General features: G+C 48.6%; 1 protein-coding gene and 1 pseudogene across 4 annotated transcripts in view; both read right to left on the reverse strand.

The window, feature by feature from the left end:
* The window catches only part of CEP68 (centrosomal protein 68), a 93,588-nt gene that overhangs the window by 57,335 nt on the left and 19,990 nt on the right, over window positions 1–16,263 (reverse strand). Inside the window, exon 1 of one of the 4 annotated variants that reach the window (XM_063918423.1) lies at window positions 836–929. The exons of the other annotated variants lie outside the window; for them this stretch is intronic. The gene's annotated coding sequence lies outside the window, so the exon portion shown is untranslated. Of the gene's footprint in view, window positions 1–835; window positions 930–16,263 lie in introns of those variants that run through there. 4 annotated transcript variants of the gene reach the window in all.
* LOC134912303 (5S ribosomal RNA) lies at window positions 15,928–16,046 on the reverse strand (annotated as a pseudogene).

Consider the following 16,263-nt stretch of genomic DNA (forward strand, 5'->3'; position numbering starts at 1 on the left):
CATCCATTTATTTCCCACATAAAAGCACACATTTAACAAACTGACTATGTTAAACTAGAAAACAGAAGAGAACTTACAAAGTACTTTCACAATATACAGTAACTGCAAAGGGCAAGACTTTTTAAATAGATAAAATGCTGAAATTAAATGTTTACAGCAATAGTGAGGTAAGACTACACGGTTCAGTAATGTTTAGTATGATCTAGTGCACAGGTTCTCAAACTCTGTCCTCAGGACCCCACACAGTGCATGTTTTGCAGGTAACCCAGCAGGTGCACAGGTGTATTAATTACTCACTGACACATTGTAAAAGGTCCACAGGTAGAGCTAATTATTTCACTTGCGATTCTGTGAGGAGACCTGCAAAACATGCACTGTGTGGGGTCCTGAGGACCGAGTTTGAGAACCTATGTTCTAGTGAAATAAAATGTGTGATTATGCTACAAGATTGGTTTACACATGTGCAATCTATCATGTTTCAAATTTCAATGCATTTTAATGAGAGAAAAAAAAATATATATATATACATACATACACACACAATTATACTTGGTAGGATTTAGGTGGAAGAGCCTTAAATATTGAATAAATATTAATTACTTACAGAGGGTTGCATTAAAACTTTCAAAGTGAACATTCGTCAAGTTTGGTCTTCTACTATAGTGTTTCCCAATGCCAGTCCACAGAGAACCCGATCAGTGTATATTTTCCAGGTCTCCTCACACAATCACAACTGAATTAATTAGTAATGCCTATGCTGTATATTTTACAAGTAACTACAAACATATTCATCCTTTCCCCGCTGTGTAAAGCACAATGGAGAGAAATCAATTACCTGCGATCTCCCTCCAGGCACCGCCGTGATCCCAGTTGCCCACAAAACAGGCAATTACGATAAAGCTGACATCACAGGTTTTCCCACGTACCTCTATGGGGTGCGAGGTCAAACCAGCAATAGACACAATGTGCTGCCCATCCACATCACACTAAGGGGAGAAATTAGGGGAGAAATTCAACTGTTATTAAAGCCACGATAATTAATGGGTGCCCATTGTTGCAATTCAATTGTATTGGGCGCCCTTTAATTATCATACTTATGGCGCCCAATTAGAAAGGGTTTAGCCGTGAAAAGTTCTAAAACCCAACTAAACTAATGGATCCGATGGGGAAAGGGCTGTTTGGGAACCTTAACATCTGACTTTTTTTTACACATTTCATTTTGCCACTGTACTGAATTGTGTCTGCTACAGCTAATGGGCGTCTGAGCAACAATTTAATATCTCTAATAGATGCCCATTACAGCTGTAGCCACGCTCATCGCGGCTACATCTCGGCATGACTGCATGCATGTCTGGGGAGCACAGGCGTCTTAGACTCGCATGCGCCCTATTCGCATGAATGGGAGCGACTAAATACGCAGCTTGGCGAGTGCGCGCCTAGCCACGCTGAGACGGCCCATTTGCCGCAGACGTAGCCACGATGAGCATGGCTACGTCTGTAGTTTAGAAACCCATAACAACAATTAACTCCCCCCCCCCCCCCCAATAGCCTCTGTACCTACTAATATGTTAATTTAAGAGTATCTTCATGTATACAGTTGCCACTGCGTATTTAAATTGTGCAGGCTGAAGTATACAGCAGTAACAGTGACACGCATTTCACTGTAACTGCTCTGTCAAGGCAGAAGCCGAACGAACAGAGACTGGTGTTTTCTAATCCAAGCTGACTATTCACACCATTATCCAATTAAATTCAATTATTAGTGTTCTATTACTATTTGAATAGACAATTGGTTAATTTAATGTCTATTTTTAAAGCCAAACGCATAAAGTATGTTATGGGCGTTCATCATTTATATGTTTGCCTCCCTCCTCCTCTCAGAGAACAGACTGAGGAGCAATCATTCATGACTTGATATTTTATAAAAAAAAGAAATCCCACTGAATGGATTGCAACCAAGGGGGAAGGTTCAATTGTGACGCGCGCCATCTGCTGCCCATCTGAAGGAATGGGCTTCTATCGGAGCTATTCAATGGTTGCTCCAATAGATGCCCATTAGACACGCCACACACATATTTGGTCGCACCCCCACCCCCGAAGGTGCAAGAAAAAATGGGTAACAAAATCCGTAGTTTGGGCGCCCAAACCCAGATGATCATTCAGGCTTTTTAGAAGGGTTTAGCCGCACAAAGCTAACAGGCGCCTTAACTAGCAATGGGCATCTGATCGGAGCAACAATTGAATAGCTCCGATAGATGTCCATTGTTAAAGATGCCCAGCAGGGGGCGCAAAAACATTTCAATTGGCCCTGGTTGATAAATAATTACACAAGGGCAAGAAAAAAAGTATACTAAATAACCAGATAACTTCTATTCTACTTCAGTGTAATATCCATTTAACATTTCATAACTTGAGTCAGAATAATAAGATTTTACTTACCGGTAAATCTATTTCTCGTAGTCCGTAGTGGATGCTGGGGACTCCGTAAGGTCCATGGGGAATAGACGGGCTCCGCAGGAGATAGGGCACTTTAAGAAAGCTTTGGATTCTGGGTGTGCACTGGCTCCTCCCTCTATGTCCCTCCTCTAGACCTCAGTTAGAGAAACTGTGCCCAGAGGATATGAACAGTACGAGGAAAGGATTTTTGTAATCTAAGGGCGAGATTCATACCAGCCACACCAATCACACCGTATAACTTGTGATAAACTACCCAGTTAACAGTATGAACAATTAACATAGCCTCGGTTCAAGACCGACCAACTATAATATAACCCTTATTGAAGCAATAACTATATACAAGTCTTGCAGAAGAAGTCCGCACTTGAGACGGGCTCCCAGCATCCACTACGGACTACGAGAAATAGATTTACCGGTAAGTAAAATCTTATTTTCTTTAACGTTCTAGTGGATGCTGGGGACTCCGTAAGGACCATGGGGATTATACCAAAGCTCCCAAACGGGCGGGAGAGTGCGGATGACTCTGCAGCACCGATTGAGCAAACACAAGGTCCTCCTCAGCCAGGGTATCAAACTTATAGAACTTCGCAAAAGTGTTGGAACCTGACCAAGTAGCCGCTCGGCAAAGCTGTAATGCCGAGACCCCTCGGGCAGCCGCCCAAGAAGAGCCCACCTTCCTAGTGGAATGGGCCTTAACCGATTTAGGTAATGGCAATCCTGCCGTAGAATGCGCCTACTGAATCGTGTTACAGATCCAGCGAGCAATAGTCTGCTTTGAAGCAGGAGCGCCAACCTTGTTGGCCGCATACAGAACAAACAGAGCTTTCGTCTTCCTGATCCTAGCTGTTCTGGTCACATAAATCTTCAAAGCCCTGACCACATCCAGGGACTCAGAGTCCTCCAAGTCCCGAGTAGCCACAGGCACGACAATAGGTTGGTTCATATGAAAAGATGAGACCACCTTGGGCAGAAATTGAGGCAGAGTCCTCAACTCTGCCCTATCCACGTGAAAAATTAGGTATGGGATTTTATATGATAAAGCCGCTAATTCTGAAACACGCCTTGCAGAAGCTAAGGCCAACAACATGACCACTTTCCAAGTGAGGTATTTCAACTCTACTGTTTTGAGTGGTTCAAACCAAGGTGACTTGAGGAAACTTAATACCACGTTAAGATCCCAAGGCGCCACCGGAGGCACAAAGGGAGGCTGAATATGCAGCACGCCCTTCACAAAAGTCTGTACTTCAGGAAGAGAAGCCAATTCTCTTTGAAAGAAAATGGATAAGGCCGAACTTTGGACCTTTATGGACCCTATTTTTAGGCCCAAATTCACTCCCGTTTGAAGGAAGTGAAGCAAACGGCCCAAATGGAACTCCTCCGTAGGAGCAGCTCTGGCCTCACACCAAGAAACATATTTCCGCCATATACGGTAATAATGTTTCGATGTCACATCCTTCCTAGCCTTGATCAGGGTAGGAATGACCTCCTCCGGAATCCCTTTTTCCGCTAGGATCCGGCGTTCAACCGCCATGCCGTCAAACGCAGCCACGGTAAGTCTTGGAACAGACAGGGCCCCTGCTGCAGAGGCCACGGATCTTCTGTGAGCAACTCTTGCAGATCCGGATACCAAGTCCTCCTTGGCCAATCTGGAACAATGAGAATTGCTCTGACCCTTCTTAGTCTTATTAATCTCAACACCTTGGGTATGAGAGGCAGAGGAGGAAACACATAGACCGATCTGAACACCCATGGTGTCACCAGAGCGTCTACCGCTACCGCCTGAGGGTCTCTTGACCTGGCGCAATACCTCTTTAGCTTTTTGTTGAGACGGGACGCCATCATGTCTATTTGAGGCAGTTCCCACCGATCCACGAGCTGTGTGAAGACTTCTTGATGAAGTCCCCACTCTCCCGGATGCCGGTCGTGCCTGCTGAGGAAGTCCGCCTCCCAATTGTCCACCCTCGGGATGAACACTGCGCGCTTACATGGCCTTCCGCCCAGCGCAGAATCCTGGACGCCTCTGCCATGGCCACTCTGCTCCTTGTGCCGCCCTGGCGGTTTACATGAGCCACTGCCGTGACATTGTCCGACTGAATCAGAACCGGTTTGTTCTGAAGCCATTCCTCCTCCTGGCATAGGGCGTTGTAAATGGCCCTTAACTCCAGGACATTGAAGTGGAGACAAGTCTCTAGGCTTGACGAGAGACCTTGGAAATTTCTTCCCAGTGCGACAGCTCCCCAACCTCGGAGGCTCGCGTCCGTGGTCACCAGGATCCAGTCCTGAATGCCGAACCTGCAACCCTCTAGGACAGAGGTCCTCAAACTCGGTCCTCGGGGGCCCACACAGTGCATGTTTTGCAGGTCTCCTCCCAGAATCGCAAGTGAAATAATTAGCTCCACCTGTGGACCTTTTAAAATGTGTCAGTGAGTAATTAATACACCTGTGCACCTGCTGGGTTACCTGCAAAACATGCACTGTGTGGGCCCCCGAGGACCGAGTTTGAGGACCTCTGCTCTAGGAGGTGAGCACTGTGCAGCCACCACAGGAGAGATACCCTGGCCCTGGGAGACAGGGTGATCAGTTTCTGCAAATGTAGATGGGACCCGGATCATTTGTCTAATAGGTCCCATTGGAAGGTCCTCGCATGGAACCTGCCGAAGGGGATGGCCTCGTATGAAGCCACCATCTTCCCCAGAACTTTTGTGCAATGATGCACAGAAACCTTTTTTGGCTTTAAAAGGTTCCTGACCAGGGCTATGAGCTCCTGAGCCTTCTCCACCAGAAGAAAAAATAAGATTTTACTCACCGGTAAATCTATTTCTCGTAGTCCGTAGTGGATGCTGGGGACTCCGTAAGGACCATGGGGAATAGACGGCTCCGCAGGAGACTGGGCACATCTAAAGAAAGCTTTAGGACTATCTGGTGTGCACTGGCTCCTCCCCCTATGACCCTCCTCCAAGCCTCAGTTAGGACACTGTGCCCGGAAGAGCTGACACAATAAGGAAGGATTTTGAATCCCGGGTAAGACTCATACCAGCCACACCAATCACACCATATAACTCGTGATAGGAACCCCGGTTAACAGTATGATAACAATGGAACCTCTGAATAGATGGTTCGCAATAACAACCCGATTCGTGTAACAATAACTATTTACAAGTATTGCAGACAATCCGCACTTGGGATGGGCGCCCAGCATCCACTACGGACTACGAGAAATAGATTTACCGGTGAGTAAAATCTTATTTTCTCTGACGTCCTAGTGGATGCTGGGGACTCCGTAAGGACCATGGGGTTTATACCAAAGCTCCCAAACGGGCGGGAGAGTGCGGATGACTCTGCAGCACCGAATGAGAGAACTCCAGGTCCTCCTCAGCCAGGGTATCAAATTCATAAAATTTTGCAAACGTGTTTGCCCCTGACCAAGTAGCAGCTCGGCCAAGTCGTAAAGCCGAGACCCCTCGGGCAGCCGCCCAAGATGAGCCCACCTTCCTTGTGGAATGGGCTTTTAGAGATTTAGGCTGCGGTAGTCCCACCGCAGAATGCGCAAGCTGAATAGTGCTACAAATCCAGCGCGCTACAGTCTGCTTAGAAGCAGGAGCACCCAGCTTGTTGGGTGCATCTAGGATAAACAGCGAGTCAGTTTTCCTGACTCCAGCCGTCCTGGAAATATAATTTTTCAGGGCCCTGACTACGTCCAGTAACTTGGAATCCTCCAGGTCCCTAGTAGCCGCAGGCACCAATAATAGGTTGGTACAAGTGAAAACCTGATACCACCTTCGGGAGAAAGTGAGGACGAGTCCTCAACTCTGCCCTATCCATATGGAAAGTCAGGTAAGGGCTTTTTTATGACAAAGCCGGCAATTCTGACACATGCCTGGCCGAAGCCAGAGCCAACACATGACCACTCTTCATGTGAGATATTTCAATCCACGGTTTTAAGTGGCTCAAACCAATGTGATTCCAGGAACTCCAAAACCACATTGAGATCCCAAGGTGCCACTGGGGCACAAAGAAGGGGCTGAATATGCAGCACTCCCTTACAACGTCTGAACTTCAGGCTGACATCCTTCCTGGCTTTGATCAGGATAAGAATGACTACCTCCGGAATGCCTTTTTCACTCAGGATCCGGTGTTCAACCGCCATGCCGTCAACGCAGCCGCGGTAAGTCTTTGAACAGACAGGGCCCCTGCTGCAGCAGATCCTGTCTGAGTGGCAGAGGCCATGGGTCCTCTGAGATCATCTCTTGAAGTTCCGGGTACCAAGCCCTTCTTGGCCAATCCGAAACAATGAGTATAGTTCTTACTCCTCTTTTTCTTATTATCCTCAGTACCTTGGGTATGAGAGGGAGAGGAGGGAACACATAAACCGACTGGTACACCCGCGGTGTCACTAGAGCGTCCACAGCGATCGCCTGAGGTTCCCTTGACCTGGCGCAATATCTTTTTTATTGAGGGACGCCATCATGTCCACCTGTGGTCTTTCCCAACGGTTTACTCTCCCGGGTGGAGTCTGCTGCGGAAGTCTGCTTCCCAGTTGTCCACTCCCGGAATGAACACTGCTGCCAGTGCTACCACATGATTTTCCGCCCAACGGGGAATCCTTGTGGCTTCTGCCATTGCCCTCCTGCTTCTTGTGCCGCCCTGCCTGTTTACATGGGCGATCGCCGTGATGTTGTCTGATTGGAACAGTACGGCTGGTGAAGCAGGGGCTTTGTTTTGCTTAGGGCCTTGTAAATGGCTCTTATCTCCAGAAAATTTATGTTAAGTGAAAACTCCTGTTTGGACCATAGTCCTTGGAATTTTATTCCCTGTGTGACTGCACCCCAGCCCCGAAGGCTGGCATCCGTGGTCACCAGGACCCAGTCCTGTATTCCGAATCTGCGGCCCTCTAGTAGATGAGCCCTCTGCAGCCACCACCGCAGCGACACCCTGGTTCTTGCCGACCGGGTTATCCGTTGCTGTATCTGGAGATGGGACCCGGACCATTTGTCCAACAGGTCCCACTGGAAAATCCTTGCGTGGAACTTTCCTAATGGAATTGCTTCGAACGAAGCTACCATTTTTTCCCAGGACTCGTGTGCATTGATGTACCGACACCTGTCCCGGTCTTAGGAGGTTTCTGACTAGAGATGACAACTCCTCGGCTTTTTCCATTGGAAGAAACACTTTTTTCTGGTCTGTTTCCAGAATCATTCCCAGGAACAGAAGACGTGTCGTCGGGACCAGCTGTGACTTTGGAATTGAGAATCCAGTCCTGCTGTTGCAGCACTTCCCGAGAAAGTGCTACCCCCTTACCAACTGTTCCTTGGATCTCGCCTTTATCAGGAGATCGTCCAAGTACGGGATAATTAAAACTCCCTTCTTGCGAAGGAGTATCATCATTTCGGTCATTACCCTGGTAAAGACCCTCGGTGCCGTGGATAATCCAAACGGCAGCGTCTGGAACTGATAGAGACAGTCCTGTACCACAACCTTGAGGTACTCCTGGTGAGGAGGGTAAATGGGGACATGCAGGGAAGTATCCTTGATGTCCCGAGAGACCCTGTAATCCCCCTCGTCCAGGTTCGCAATAATCGCCCTGAGCGATTCCATCTTGCACTTGAATCTTTTGTTATATGTGTTCAAGGATTTTTTATATTTAAGATGGGTCTCACCGAACCGTCCGGCTTCGGTACCACAAACATTGTGGAAAAGTAACCCTTTTCCTGTTGAAGGAGGGGTACCTTGATAATCACTTGCTGTGAATACAGTTTTTTGGATTGCCACCAACACTGCCTCCCTGGCAGAGGGAGTTGCCGGTAAGGCAGATTTTAGGAAACGGCGGGGGGGGGGAGACGTCTCAAATTCCAGCCTGTACCTCTGAGATACTGTTTGAAGAACCCAGGGATCCACCTGTGAGAGAGCCCACTGTGCGCTGAAATTTCTGAGACGGGCCCCCACCGTACCCGGGTCCGTCTGAGCAGCCCCAGCGTCATGCTGTGGACTTACCGGACGCAGGGGAGGACTTCTGCTCCCGGGAACTAGCTGTGTGCTGCAGCTTTTTCCCTCTACCTTTTCCTCTTGGCAGAAAAGATGAGCCTCTAGCTCTCTACTTTTCTGGGGCCGAAGGGACTGTACCTGATAATACAGTGCTTACTTTTGCTGTGGGGTAGCTTGTGGCAAAAGTTTTGATTTCCCAGCCGTAGCTGTGGAAACGAGGTCTGAAAGACCATCCCCAAACAGTTCCACCCCCTTCTAGGGCAAACTTCCATGTGCCGTTTTAAATCGGCATCGCCCGACCATTGCCGAGTCCATAACCCCCGTCTGGCGGCAATGGTTTTACATAGCGCTTATTAGTGATGCCAGTCGGCAAATATCCCTCTGTGCATCACGCATGTATAAGACAGCGTCTTTTATATGCTCTATTTTCAGCAAAATATTGTCCCTATCTATAGTATAACTATTATCAGACAGGGAATCTGACTACGCAGCTGCCGCACTGCACATCCATGCCGAGGCAATAGCAGGTCTCAATATAATGCCCGTGTGTGTGTGTATAGCTTTAAGGGTAGTTTTCTGCTTTCTATCAGCAGGTCCCTCAGGGAGGCCGTATCCGTGATGGTAGTGCCACCTTTTTTAATAAGCGTGTAACCGCTTTATCTACCCTAGGGGTTATTTCCCAACGTGACCTATCCTCTGGCGGAAAAGGGTACGCTGCTTTAGAAATTATCAATTTCTTATCGGGGGAAGTCCACGCTTCCTCACACACCTCATATCAATTTCTCAGATGCAGGAAAACTACTGGTAGTTTTCTGTCACCAACATAATACCCTTTTTTGTGGTATCTGGGGTATTATCAGAAATGTGTAATACATTTTTCATTGCCTCAATCATGTAACGGGTGGCCCTATTGGAAGGTACACTAGTCTCATCGTCGTCGACACTGGAGTCGGTATCCGTGTCAACATCTGTGTCTGCCATCTGAGGTAGCGGGCGTTTTAGAGCCCCTGATGACATGTGAGACGCTTGGACAGGCACAAGCTGAGCAGCCGGCTGTCCTATGTCGTCAAACCTTTTATGTAAGGAGTTGACACTGTCACGTAATTCCTTCCATAAGTCCATCCACACCGGTGTCGACCCCGCAGGGGGGTGACATCCCATTCACAGGCATTTGCTCCGCCTCCACATCATTATCCTCATCATACATGTCGACACAGCAGTACCGACACACAGCACACACACAGGGAATGCTCTGACAGAGGACAGGACCCCACAAAGCCCTTTGGGGAGACAGAGGGAGAGTATGCCAGCACACACCAGAGCGCTATATATCACAGGGATATCACCTATAGAGAGTGTTTTCCCTTATAGCTGCATTATATATATATATATATATATATATATATATATATATTGCGCCTAATTTGTGCCCCCCCTTTCTTTTTAACCCTTTTCTGTAGTGCAGGACTGCAGGGGAGAGCCAGGGAGCGATCCCTCCAGCAGAGCTGTGAGGGAAAATGGCGCCAGTGTGCTGAGGGAGATGGCTCCGCCCCTTTTTCGGCTGGCTTTCTCCCGCTATTTTATCGTTTCTGGCAGGGGTTAATATACACCTATATAGCCTCTGGGGCTATATATGGTGTTAGTTTTGCCAGCCAAGGAGTTATTATTGCTGCTCAGGGCGCCCCCCCCCCCCCCCCAGCGCACTGCACCCATCAGTGACCGCAGTGTGTGGTGTGCATGAGGAGCAATGGCGCACAGCTGCAGTGCTGTGCGCTACCTTGGAGAAGACAGAAGTCTTCAGACGCCGATTTTCCGGACCACCTTCTTGTTTCTGGCTCTGTAAGGGGGACGGCGGCGCGGCTCCGAGAACGGACGACAAGGTCGGGTCCTGTGTTCGATCCCTCTGGAGCTAATGGTGTCCAGTAGCCTAAGAAGCCCAAGCTACCACCACTTAGGTAGGTTCGCTTCTTCTCCCCTTAGTCCCTCGTTGCAGTGAGCCTGTTGCCAGCAGGTCTCACTGAAAATAAAAAACCTAAACTATACTTTCTTCTAGGAGCTCAGGAGAGCCCCTAGTGTGCATCCAGCTCAGCCGGGCACAGAAATCTAACTGAGGCTTGGAGGAGGGTCATAGGGGGAGGAGCCAGTGCACACCAGATAGTCCTAAAGCTTTCTTTAGATGTGCCCAGTCTCCTGCGGAGCCGTCTATTCCCCATGGTCCTTACGGAGTCCCCAGCATCCACTAGGACGTCAGAGAAACTCTTTTTTTTTTTTGGTCTGTGTCTAGAATCAGGCCCAAAAAAGGTCAGACGCGTTGCAGGTACTAGCTGGGATTTCGGTAAATTGAGAATCCAACCGTGCCTCTGCAACGTCTTCACGGACAGAGACACGCTGTCCAGCAACTTCTCCCGAGATCTCGCCTTTATAAGGAGATCGTCCAAGTACGGGATAATTGTGACTCCCTGCTTGCGCAGGAGCACCATAATTTCCGCCATTACCTTGGTGAAAATTCTCGGGGCCGTGGAAAGACCAAACGGCAACGTCTGAAATTGGTAGTGACAATCCTGTACTGCAAATCTCAGAAACGCCTGGTGAGGGGGGAAAATCGGAACATGAAGGTACGCATCCTTTATGTCCAGAGACACCATCCAATCCCCTCCCTCCAGGCTGGCGATGACCATTCTGAGCGATTCCATCTTGAAGTTGAACCTCTTCAAGTACAGGTTCAGGGATTTTAGATTTAGAATGGGTCTGACCGAACCGTCCGGTTTCGGTACCACAAACAGGGATGAATAATAACCCTCTCCTTGCTGGAGATGAGGAACCTTGATTATCACCTGTTGAATGTACAATTTGAGAATTGCCGCTAACACTAGCTCCCTCTCTGACGGGGAAGCTGGCAGAGCCGATTTGAAAAACCGGCGAGGGGGCATGTCTTCGAATTCCAGTCTGTATCCCTGGGAAACAATCTCTATTGCCCAGGGATCCACCTGTGATTGAACCCAGACGTGGCTGAAAAGACGAAGACGTGCCCCCACTTGATCTGACCCCCCCCCCCCCCCGGAAAGCCCCAGCGTCATGCTGTGGACTTTGCGGAAGCAGGGGAGGACTTCTGCTCCTGGGAACCAGCTGAGTGCAGCCGTTTTCCCTTGCCTTTACCTCTGGCAACGAAGGACGATCCACGTACCTTCTTGTTTTTATTGGAACGAAAGGACTGCATTTGATAATGCGGTACCTTCTTAGAATGCTGCAGGGGAACATAAGGTAAAAAATTCGATTTACCAGCCGTAGCAGTAGAGACTAGGTCCGAGAGGCCTTCTCCAAACAACTCCTCCCCCTTGTACGGCAATGACTCCATATGCAGCTTCGAGTCGGCGTCTCCCGTCCACTGTCGGGTCCACAAGAGCCGCCTAGCAGAAATAGACATAGCGTTTATTCTAGAGCTTAGGAAACAAATGTCTCTCTGAGCATCCCTCATATACAAGGCAGCATCTCTGATATGCTCCATGGTCATTTGGATGGTATCCCTATCTAAGGTGTCAATCTCCATAGATAAGGAGTCTGCCCATGCCACGACAGCACTACAAACCCAGGCCGACGCGCTGGCCGGCCTAACTATAGTTCCTGAATGTGTGTAAATGTGCTTCAGGGTGATTTCCTGCTTGCGATCAGCAGGATCCTTGAGGGAAGCTGTATCCGGAGAAGGCAGTGCCACCTTCTTGGATAAGCGTGTCAGCGCCTTGTCTACTTTAGGCGCAGATTCCCATCGTATCCGATCCTTCTGTGGAAAGGGATACGCCATGAGAATCCTTTTGGGAACCTGTAGTCTCCGATCTGGAGATTCCCAAGCCTTTTCGCATAATTCGCTTAGCTCAAATGAGGACGGAAACGTGACCTCAGGCCTTTTCCCTTTATACATGTGACCCTCGTGTCAGGGACAGGGGGTTCCTCCGTGATATGCAAAACCTCCTTTATGGCAATAATCATGTACCTAATACCTTTTGCCACCTTCGGCTGTAATTTTGCATCCTCATAGTCGACACTAGAGTCAGTATCTGTGTCGGTATCTGTGTCAGCGACCTGGGATATGGGGCGCTTTTGAGACCCTGAAGGTCCTGGCTCCCCAGGGACAGGCACGGGCTGGCTACCCGACTGATCCCTAGCTTCAGCCTTGTCTAATCTTTTATGCAGCAGATTTACATTTGCATTCAAGACATTTAGCATATCCACCCAGTCCGGTGTCGGCGTTGCCGACGTCGACCTGACATTCAAGCACTCCCCCTCCACATTTAGCGAGCCTTCCTCATCAAACATGTCGACACACCCGTACCGACACACTGCACACACCCAGGGAAACTTTTTCTGAAGACAGTATCCCCTGAAAGGCCCTTTGGAGAGTCAGAGAGAGAGTATGCCAGCACACACCCCAGCGCAACAACCTGGAGACCAACACAGAATGTTTTTCCCAAGTAGCGCTGTATTATATTGTATCCGCCAATTATGTGCCCCCCCCCCCCCCCCCCCCTCTCTTTTTAAACCCCCTTCACCATGTGTAAGCAGGGGAGAGTCCGGGGAGCTTCCTCTCAGCGTTCTGTGGAGAGAGAAATGGCGCTGGTGAGTGCTGAGGGAGAAGCCCCGCACCCTCGGCGGCGGCCTTCTATCCCGCTCAAAATCGTGAAAAAATGGCGGGGGCTCAATTATATACATGTACAGTGCCCAGCTGTACATGTATATACCTATTTGCCATCCAAGAGGTGTTACTATTGCTGCCCAGGGCGCTCCCCCCTGCGCCCTGCACCCATACAGTGACCGGAGTGTGTGAGGTGATGTGGAGCAATGACGCACAGCTGCAGTGCTGTGCGTTACCTCTGTGAAGCTGAAGGCTTCTGCCGCCTGAGACGTCTTCTTGCTTCTGCTCTTCTGGCTCTGTGAGAACGGCGGCGCGGCTCCGGGGGTGGACGCCCAGGACGAACCTGTGTTCACCCCCTCTGAAGCTAATGGTGTTCAGTAGCTGAGGCAGCAGATCCTATCAGTTAAGTAGGTCTGCCCCTCTCTCCTCAGTCCCTCGATGCAGGGAGCCTGTTGCCAGCAGTGCTCCCTGTAAAAAAGTGAAAATCCAAAACAAAAATGCTTTCTATAGCAAAGAACTCAAGAGAGCTCCCTGCAGTGCGCCCTTCATCCTCTGGGCACAGGATCTAACTGAGGTCTAGAGGAGGGACATAGAGGGAGGAGCCAGTGCACACCCAGAATCCAAAGCTTTCTTAAAGTGCCCTATCTCCTGCGGAGCCGTCTATTCCCCATGGTCCTTACGGAGTCCCCAGCATCCACTAGGACGTTAGAGAAAATAAGAATTTACTTACCGATAATTCTATTTCTCATAGTCCGTAGTGGATGCTGGGAACTCCGTAAGGACCATGGGGAATAGCGGCTCCGCAGGAGACTGGGCACAAAAGTAAAGCTTTAGGACTACCTGGTGTGCACTGGCTCCTCCCCCTATGGCCCTCCTCCAAGCCTCAGTTAGGATACTGTGCCCGGACGAGCGTACACAATAAGGAAGGATTTATGAATCCCGGGTAAGACTCATACCAGCCACACCGATCACACCGTACAACCTGTGATCTGAATCCAGTTAACAGCATGATAACAGAGGAGCCTCTGGAAAGATGGCTCACAACCACAATAACCCGATTTTTGTAACAATAACTATGTACAAGTATTGCAGACAATCCGCACTTGGGATGGGCGCCCAGCATCCACTACGGACTATGAGAAATAGAATTATCGGTAAGTAAATTCTTATTTTCTCTGACGTCCTAGTGGATGCTGGGAACTCCGTAAGGACCATGGGGATTATACCAAAGCTCCCAAACGGGCGGGAGAGTGCGGATGACTCTGCAGCACCGAATGAGAGAACTCCAGGTCCTCCTCAGCCAGGGTATCAAATTTGTAGAATTTAGCAAACGTGTTTGCCCCTGACCAAGTAGCTGCTCGGCAAACTTGTAAAGCCGAGACCCTTCGGGCAGCCGCCCAAGATGAGCCCCTTTCCGTGTGGAATGGGCTTTTACAGATTTTGGCTGTGGCAGGTCTGCCACAGAATGTGCAAGCTGAATTGTGCTACAAATCCAACGAGCAATAGTCTGCTTAGAAGCAGGAGCACCCAGCTTGTTGGGTGCATACAGGATAAACAGCGAGTCAGATTTTCTGACTCCAGCCGTCCTGGAAACATATTTTCAGGGCCCTGACTACGTCCAGCAACTTGGAGTCCTCCAAGTCCCTAGTAGCCGCAGGTACCACAATAGGCTGGTTCACGTGAAAACGCTGAAAACACCTTAGGGAGAAATTGAGGATGAGTCCTCAATTCCGCCCTGTCTGGAAGATCAGATAAGGGCCTTTACAGGATAAAGCCCCCAATTCTGACACGCGCCTGGCCGAGGCCAGGGCCAACAACATGACCACTTTCCATGTGAGATATTTTAACTCCACAGACTCAAGTGGTTCAAACCAATGTGACTTTAGGAACCCCAAAACTACATTGAGATCCCAAGGTGCCACTGTAGTCACAAAAGGAGGCTGTATATGCAGTACCCCTTTTACAAAACGTCTGAACTTCAGGAACTGAAGTTAGTTCTTTCTGGAAGAAAATTGACAGGGCCGAAATTTGAACCTTAATGGACCCCAATTTTAGGCACATAGACACTCCTGTTTACAGGAAATGCAGGAATCGACCTAGTTGAAAATTCCTCCATTGGGGCCTTACTGGCCTCGCACCCCGCAACATATTTTCGCCAAATGCGGTGATAATGCTTTGCGGTTACATCCTTCCTGGCTTGATCAGGGTAGGGATGACTTCATCCGGAATGCCTTTTTCCTTCAGGATCCGGCGTTCAACCGCCCTGCCGTTAAACGCAGCCGCGGTAAGTCTCGGAATAGATGAATGTATTGGGGGTATACCGCACTGGAGAATGGTAAGGTATCTAATAGATATTGTTAGAACCAAAATACATAATACAACGAGAAAATCTGAGTTTTCTAATGTTATCTTGAGTTTGGTGGTGCACCCTGAGTCAGTGGTAAGACATACAACAAAAGGGAGAGAAGAAGACTCTTTTGTGGGTGCACTCTTGTATGTTTAAGAGGTCTCAGAAGAGACAATAAGTAAAGATTATAAATGAATTTTTAAATATAACTTTTATTAACAATAATTGATAAAATAGTAGAGTTTACTGTCAAAAATTGGAGGTAGGGGTGGGGGGAAGGGTGGGGGGGAGTTGGGGAAAAGAAAGGGGGAACACAGAACGAATTAATTACAGTGTAAATACTGAATATTGTTCTGGAATGACTGGGTGCGATAATAACAGCTGGAGACCCTGAAAATTGAAGCGTTTTATTCTCTCATGAGCGATGATGAGGAGACAGATGGGATGATTAAAGATGGAATGAGCAAGATGAATCTGCTGTCAGTGTTAGACGCTGAGCAAAACCGTCCAGGAATTTCTACTAAACTGAGTATTCCTCGAGAGTCTCCCACTCGAGTACTGACCCAGCCCTACACTGCTTAGCTTCCAAGATCGGAAGGATTCGGGCGTTACCAGTGTGGTATGATAGTAGAAAAAATATTAGATATCGAGGGCTCGAGAATCACTGATGAGAGTTCACGAAAATGGAGAAATAAGAGAAAAGAAAAGACAAGAGAATGGGTGGAGGAGGAAAATAGGGGATCTGCTGCCACCGTTAGACCGGGATAATTACCCCTGAATCAGTGGTGAGAGTCCTGAAGATAGTATAAAGTGAGGAAAAGGAAACGATACTGATAGGTAAAAAATTTTT

Source organism: Pseudophryne corroboree, chromosome 4, assembly GCF_028390025.1.
Source record: "Pseudophryne corroboree isolate aPseCor3 chromosome 4, aPseCor3.hap2, whole genome shotgun sequence".
Classification (NCBI taxonomy): domain Eukaryota; kingdom Metazoa; phylum Chordata; class Amphibia; order Anura; family Myobatrachidae; genus Pseudophryne; species Pseudophryne corroboree.